The sequence below is a fragment of the Balaenoptera physalus genome, assembly GCF_965194825.1.
Source record: "Balaenoptera physalus genome assembly, chromosome: 16".
NCBI classification, from domain to species: domain Eukaryota; kingdom Metazoa; phylum Chordata; class Mammalia; order Artiodactyla; family Balaenopteridae; genus Balaenoptera; species Balaenoptera physalus.
The window spans coordinates 58,308,385-58,316,352 of record NC_138898.1 but is presented as its reverse complement, the minus strand read 5'-3'; the positions used below and the strand labels follow the sequence as shown (position 1 = coordinate 58,316,352).

The following is a 7,968-nucleotide window of genomic DNA, read 5'->3' as shown; positions in this document are numbered from 1 at the left end:
GGGAAGGGTGAGGCAGAAGATAAAGACTTATTGAGATTTTGAGATGGGAAAGAGCATAGGAATAAAAGTCTGATAGAGTTGGATTTTAGACTCAGCCCTTACTAGCCCTATGACCTCAGTAAGGCCATTTAACTGTCAGGACTAAAATTCCTCCCTGTAGAGGGGAGTTTTGGGGAAAATGGATACATGTATATGTATAGCTGAGTTGCTTTACTGTGCACCTGAAACTATCACAACATTGTTAACCTGCTGTACACCAATATAAAATAAAAAGTTAAAGAAAATAAAATTCCTCCCTGTAAAATAATGGTGACAATAATAATCAATTCATGGGATGGCTGGAGAGATTAAATGGTTTATTATGTGATGGTGTTGATTCCACTCTTAACCCATAGGAGGCGATTACTAAATATTTCTTTTTCTTTTTCTTTTTTTTTTTTAGAAGAAACACATGACTTTATTATTCCCAGCACAAAGGGCAGGTCTTCGCAGAACGAGGGGGCAAGTTCTGACGGCCGGGAGGGGGCCCCTACTTGCATGCGTGAGAGGGTTCTGCAGGACCACAAGGACCGAGTCCCCCGCAGGCACATCTTGGAGATGTAGTGGACCTTGTTGACTGGCTTGGACTTCTTCTTGCCGGTACCATTCTTGGGGATTTCGGCCCACAACTCTTTCACGTTCTCCAGCACCATGTTGCAGTGCCTGTCGAAGGCCTTCACGTGTCCCAGGAGCTTCTTGTGGCGGCAGTTGAGCACTTGGGTGTTGTTCTTGACCGACTGGGTGAGCACGGGGAGTGGCCGCGTGTGAAACTCCTCCCCCTCCCGCTTCGGCGGCTCCGCCGGGGTCATCGCACTCTTGGGCTTGTTGAGGAGGCACATGGTGGCAGTGGTGGTGGCCGCGCTCTCAAGTCGCTACTGTCTCCTCTGCGTTGCTTCGTCCTCTTTTCACTTTTCACTGCCTGCTTCTCTGAATTCTAAAAGTACAAATTCTGAACTAGATCAATAATGTAGATCAGCCTCATGGCGTCCCAGAAAGTGACTCCCAGCACTGAGATACTTTGTCAATGGATGCAATGCATGGCCTCTTTCTACCTAGAGCAAAGACAGAGTTGACACGCTGTTGTTGATTTCGCCTTTCACTAAAGCCACGGAATCTGCCTGCCTTTGAACTGGTCATGGCTGAGAACCACACACCACCTTTAGAAGAGGTCTGGCCTCCAAGAAAATCTCAAATATCACGGGACCACAGCTGGCGAGATGCCTCTTACCTGGGCAGGGTGGAATGATTTATACCTGATCTGTCAGAGGTCACCAAGCAGCTCAAAGCTGAACTGAAAGATTAAGAATTGATCCAGATGTAATAACAACCCTGACTAGACACCCAGGCTTCCACTGGCTGCCCTTAAGGCACTAGGCAGGCGGCCTCAGTTTGCAGAGGGTAGGGGATGTTCTGGAGCTGTCCTGGGGTGCACCCAGAATCTGAGGCTGAATCATGAATTCTTGTGTGATAAAGTTGTTTCTTTTGAGGCAAAGGAAGCTCTGAAGGGACTTGTAGTTGCTTCATTCATTTGTCCGAGCTTATACTGAGAATCACACGCCTCATCTTGTACTAGACTCACCGTCCCAGGCAGAATTCTGAATGTGAAGTCTATGGAATCTCGGTGGAGGGTGTTCAGTAATTCCCTTCCCACAAATCTAATGCAAAGTGCGGCATTCTTATTCACTGGCTCTGCTATCTGGTCACCTCGGTTCCCAAACCAGTTTGGCCTCAATTCCTTAACTTAGAAAGTGAGGCTAATAGTAATATTTACCTGAATAGGTACTTCTCCAAAGAAGATGTACAAATGGCCAAAAAGCATATGAAAAGATGTTCCACGTCACTGGTCATGTAAGGAAATGCAAATCGGGTGGGGAGGGATAAATAAAGAGTATAGGATTAACAGATACACACTACCATATATAAAACAGATAAGCAACAAGGATTTACTGGGTAGCACGGGGAACTACAGTCAGTATCTTGTAATAAACAATAATGGAAAAGAATCAAAAGAAAGGATATGTGTATATATAAAACCGAATCACTTTGCTGTACACCTGAAACTAACATAATATTGTAAGTCAACTGTACTTCAATTAAAACAGAAAGAAAATGCAAATCAAAACCACAATGAGCTACTACTTCACACTCACTAGGATGGCTATAACAACAATATAAAAACAGAAAGTAACAAGTGTTGGTAAGAATATGAAGAAATAAGAACTCTTGGACATTGTTGATGGGGATGTAAAAGTGGTACAGCCACTGTGGAAAACTGTTTGGGGGTTCCTCAAAGAGTTAAACATAGAATTACCCTATGACAGAACAATTTCACTCCTAGGGAAATGAAAACATATGTCCACATAGAAATCTCTAAATGTTTATTTCATTTTATGGTATATACATAAAATGAAATATTACTCAGCCATAAAAAGAAATGAAATACTGTTACATGCTACAACGTGGATGAACCTTGAAAATGTTATGCTAAGTAAAAGAGGCCAGACATAAAAGGTCACATATTGTACGATTCCTTTTGTATAAAATGTCCAGAATTGTCAAATCCATAGAGACAGAAAGCGGATTCCTGGTTGTCCCTGGGGGGTGAAGGAAGGGGAATGGGAGTGATTATTTAAAGAAGATGGAGTGTTCATCTGGGGTGATGAGATGGAGTTGGTAGCTAGTAGTATCTTAGTAATCATTTTGCAATTTACAAATGTATCAAATCAGCACATTGTACACATTCAACTTACACAGTTTTATGTGTCAATTGTATCTCAGTAAATCTGAAAAAATTAAATTAAATTTAAAAAGTTTTGAAACTAGAGAGAGGTGGTGGTTACACAACATTGTGAATGCATTCAATGCCACTGAATTGTACACTTTAAAATGGTTAATTGCATGTTATATGTTATCTCAATTAAAAAATAGTAATGTGAACCTCTAAAAGTTGTGGCAAAAATTTAATAAACTAATACACGTATCTGGATAAATAAATATTAATATTGTTATTTTAATACATAAATATTGTTTTAATGATTATTATGATAATATTTACTTTTTCTGGAGAAAAGTTTCCAAGTGTCTCATCACATTCTCAGACAGATCCTCAGCCCCCAAATACTGAAATAGACAAATGAAACATTGGCCTGGGAGTGTGGATTGGTGCAGCCATTCTGAAGAACTGTTTGGTAACACTTGGTCAGTTAACATGGAAACATATATGTCCCACTTCCTGACAAATGCATTTCTGGGTATGTATCTTCAAGAGATTCTCATATGGGCTCCTAAGGGTTATGCGCAGAGATATTTACTCTGACATTGTGAGATGGGGTTGGAGGCCAAGTGGACCTGGTCCCTGGGGGATGCACATTGTGCATTTGGTGAATCTTTATTTTTGGCTGTGTTGGGTCTTCGTTGATGCATGTGGGCTTTTCTCTAGTTGCAGAGAGCGGGGGCTACTCTTCACTGTGGCGCGCCGGCTTCTCATTGCAGTGGCTTCTCTTGTTGTGGAGCAAGGGCTCTAGGTGTGCAGGCTTCGGTAGTTGTGGCTCATGGGCTCTAGAGCGCAGGCTCAGTAGTTGTTGTGCATGGGCTTAGTTACTCCCTGGCACATGGGATCTTCCCAGACCAGGGACTGAATCCGTGTCCCCTGCATTGGCAGGCGGATTCTTAACCACTGCACCACCAGGGAAGTCCTTCTGTGAATCTTTAGAATGATGATCAGGGATTTCGGTACCAACATAGTGCTCTTAAAAACATAGCTCTGGGACATCTTTCGAAGCAGACTCTACTGATGTAGTTACAGTACTCTAGGGGAGTGAGTGATTTAAGGAAAATCACTAAAACTGCCCCAACAACCTTTTCCAAAGAGGTCATTTAGATGTTGTTTTTGAAGTGTACGTGTACGTGTATGTGTGTGGGTGTGTGTATGCACACGTATGGGATTTTTCTGGGGGGTGGGGGAGGGTGGAATTCATTAAGAAGTAAAGTTAAAAGGAATTTCGATTTTTATATGGTCAAACGAAATCAAGATCTTCTCAATTTTACTCAGCATAGTACTTGGTCTTAATAAAGTGTAATTTGTAGAGTACTGAAAAAAAACAAAAACCACAAAACAAAATCCCCCCAATCCCCCCCAAAAAAACATAGCGCTGGGTGCAAAGAAGAAAGGCACAGAATGAAATCCATAGCCCTTGACCACATATGCAATTGAAATGGTGAGCAAACCCTAAAAATGCAACTGACAGGGCCACAAAACAAGGACAGGATACACAGTGAACACAGGAGCGTGATCACCGAAGGAGGGGGAGTGACATTGGGACTGGAAATAAAGGGAATAAATGAAGAAAGCAAAAGAGAGATCTGCCCGAGCACAGTGATGGCTTCTTGTCATGAACGGAGTCAGAATAACTCAAACTTCTGCACCCAAAGTCAAACAACACAGCAAGCAGAAAACAAAGACCCATTGGTCTAGGTCGCCAACATATTTAAGGGCAATCACAATCTGGTGGTGGGTCAGTCGTCAACCCTGGCTGTTAATTACCTTCACCTGGGATTCCCAGACCAATGCCATCAGGCTCTCCAGGAAGTGGGGTTGGGCTCTGCGACCTCTAGAAGCTTCCTAGGTGCTTCTAAGGTGCAGATGCGGTGAGGAGCAGCGTGTTAAGTGTCCGGGGTGAAGGGGAGCCCAGGGAGCTGCAAGGATGCTGCAGCAGGATAAGCCGTGGAAGAGGAGGACGCAGAGGGAGAGGTGAGGTTGAGAGATGGTCAGGGCCAGATGCTGGGGGGTTAGGCCTCTGGAGTCTTTTCCAGAATTTCATGGGGGAAACATTGGGAGAGTTTTAGCTGGGGAGCAACATAACCAGATTTGCACGTTAGAACATTCTGGAGGACTGTCTAGGATGGAAGTGTGGGTAGGAAGGAGGAAGGGACCCCATAATTGTCAAAATGCTCCAGGTAAGATGGTCAGAGTCTGGACTTAAGGCAGGGAGGGTAGGCAGTAAATATAAGTATAAGGCAAGGAACAACCGTCCCATTTTGTCGATGGGCAAACAAGGGCAGAGGGGATTTAAACAGCTCTCACACCATAGGCTGAATTGGACTTGATAAAGGTCTCTTCCCCTCGAGTCTGGTGCACTAGTTCCAGTCTGAGTGTGTGCTCAGTGGACAGTTTCACATTTCGGTGCACTTTTCACATCCAGGAAAGGACTGGAGTATTACTGCTTGGGCTGCCATATAGAACATAACCAGACCCCTGTTACATTCATCAGTAGCCCAGGATTGGGCTGGGGCTGCCATAGCACACAGATTAATGGAGTGAAGTAAATAAAGCCATGTGCCTCTCGGGTTACAGACAGCTTTCAGATCCACCCTATACCTGCTCATGGCTGGGCCAGCATTTATCTCTATCTACATGCAAACCCATTGATCAAGTGGAAGGTTACTAGTACTGAATGATGGTTGGAAGGAGGATGGCCGTGTTGGACCTGACTGTCAAGGTGACGGGAAAATACTAGCTAACATTTATGGGTTGCTTATAAAGTGCCTGGTACCATTCTTTACATATATTGTCCCATCTAATCATTTCAACAACCCAGTGAGGTGAGCTGGTCCTGTCAAACCCGAGTCAGTGTGATGACCAAAGCAAGGCTCTGGAGCGTGTACTGTTTGCCCAGGGTTGGTGGCAGAACTGGCACAAGAACTGGGTTTTTCTGGCCCCCAGCCCATTTCCGTCATAGATCCATAAGCCACGGATCAACATGATCAGATATCGCCAGCCCTTTAAAAGTGTTATTCCCTGCAATGCTTTGTCTCTATTCTAACCCAAGAGGAGAGACAAGCCTCATCTTCAGATTTGCCAGGGTCTGTAATGGATGCTCTGAGTGCTTTTGAGAATTTCGAAGCTGAATCAGCAGGTTGGCAAAACCTGGGATTGTGCCATTTGGTCCTCTCCGAAATGGGGGACGATTTAAGAGCTTCCAGGAAAAACAAAAAGAACAGTTCCCAGAAGAATACGGGGGCTTTCGCTGTCACAACGGGGCTGCCCAAAAGACCCCGCATTGCTATGGAAACGGTGCATTTCTTTTTTTATGGAGCAGGCACATAAAACTCCCAGAATTTGTCATGAAATAAGTTACTACTGTCCCGAGGCTGCCAAAGATGTACACCCTCATTAGGGGAGCGATGTGACAGTTTGGGGATTATAATGAATGGTTTGCAAGCTCAGAGGCTGAGCTAAGTTTACCCTGTTGGGATCACACCCTCTTGGTTTTGGGGACTAAAGGGGGCCCCTTCCTCAAGGTGTCCACAGACCACAGACCCAGCTTCTGTGCTGGAGCAAGATGTCCAGGTGATGTAATTATGGTGCCTGCACATCTCATTTACATGCAACTGGTGAACAAATTCTGGCGTTTCCGTAAAGACATTCCTGCTGAAATGAAGCGTTTTATCACCTTCTTTTCACCTGGAGCCCTTAATTGGGTAGCTCTGCTCTCCTCAGAGTTTTATTTACCTGGTAATATGCAGATGTTATTTGGCCAGCTTAGAAATAGAAAGGAATTCCAAAGGAGAGGAAGCAGAGAGACCGCACAGGTGTGTTTCCCCCTTCGACCTGGGATGGTGCGGTCCTTGACTGTAAGCGTCATCGGAAGTCTTTTCTACCATCTTTCAGAATCTATTGTGTTTCTTGTGGATTGACAGCGTCTCTGAAAGTGCTCTTGAGAAAGATAAGCTTGTTTTAGGAAACAGTTAGATTGTGCAGTGTGGGAGGTGAGGAGGAAGGAGGCGAGACAATAAAACTCAGAGAGCGCCTGGACTGTATTGTCAATACGTCCTGGATAAACTTGAAGGATTTGTCATGGAGGAGGCGATGACCATCAGTGCCCAAAGGTGATGAAGACAGGGCCAGGGGCACCGCGAGGGAAGACTTCTGGAGCCGTAAAGAAGTAGTTGCTTTAATAAAAATAATACCTAGACACTCACAGGATGACAATATAGAATGTCTCCCTTGGGGGACTTCTCACTAAGCAGGGGGCAGAATAGCAAAATGATTATGAGCTTGGATGCTGGAGTTGAAACACCTGGGTTCAATTTTCTGCCCTGCTCCGTCAGTATTTCTGAGTGCCACGCATCATCCTTGCCTGGATGTTATGATTTCGAGTGAGCTCTTCAACATCCCTAAGCCTCAGTTTCTTAATCTGTAAAATGGGAATAGCAATCATACCTCCCTCACTGGCTTATTGTGATGGTTGAATGAAAGCATGTACGCAAAGTGCTTATTACAATGTCAACAATAAATGTTCAGTTTTGTGCTTACTCCTGCTACTATCAGTGTTGGGTCTGGGAAAGCAGTAGTGACTCAATTATCCTCTTTTAATAGTGACTCTGCAGTGAAAAAAGGACATTTTTCTTTTATGACCCCTAGTATGCCTGGGGCCAGGTCAGAATGTCCAGTGAAGTCTTACTAAGACTCAGCAATGCCAAGACAGAAATTAATAATAATAATAATAATAATGACTCCTGCAAATCTGGCTTTCCAGCTATGGTTTAAACTATGGTTGCTTTTTAAACATCTTAGCTCCTGGATGACCCAGCTCCTAGATGTGACAGAAATGATGGTGATGATGATGATGATGGTGATGGTGATGGTGATGATGATGATGATGGTGATGATGGGGATGATGGTGATGGTGATGGTGATGTTGCTGGTGATGATGATGATGATGGTGATGATGGGGATGACGGGGTAATGACAGTGTTGATAATGATGGTTTAGTTATTTATTGAGTGCTTACTACACACTTAGTTGATAACTTTGCACTCTATCTCATTTAACTTTCTTGACAGTATCAGTTAAGTGCTATATATTCGTTTCACAGGTGAGAGGACTGAGGCTTAGTTGCAGTTACCCCCCACCACCAAGAGCTCAAA

The 7,968-nt window shown here is 44.0% G+C and overlaps 1 pseudogene across 1 annotated transcript; it reads right to left on the bottom strand.

The window, feature by feature from the left end:
• Positions 1–347: 347 nt before the first annotated feature.
• On the bottom strand, positions 348–7,673 carry LOC309645709 (small nuclear ribonucleoprotein Sm D2 pseudogene; annotated as a pseudogene). Its single transcript has one exon. The product of its transcript is annotated as a small nuclear ribonucleoprotein Sm D2 pseudogene (transcript).
• Between the last annotated feature and the right edge of the window lie 295 nt (positions 7,674–7,968).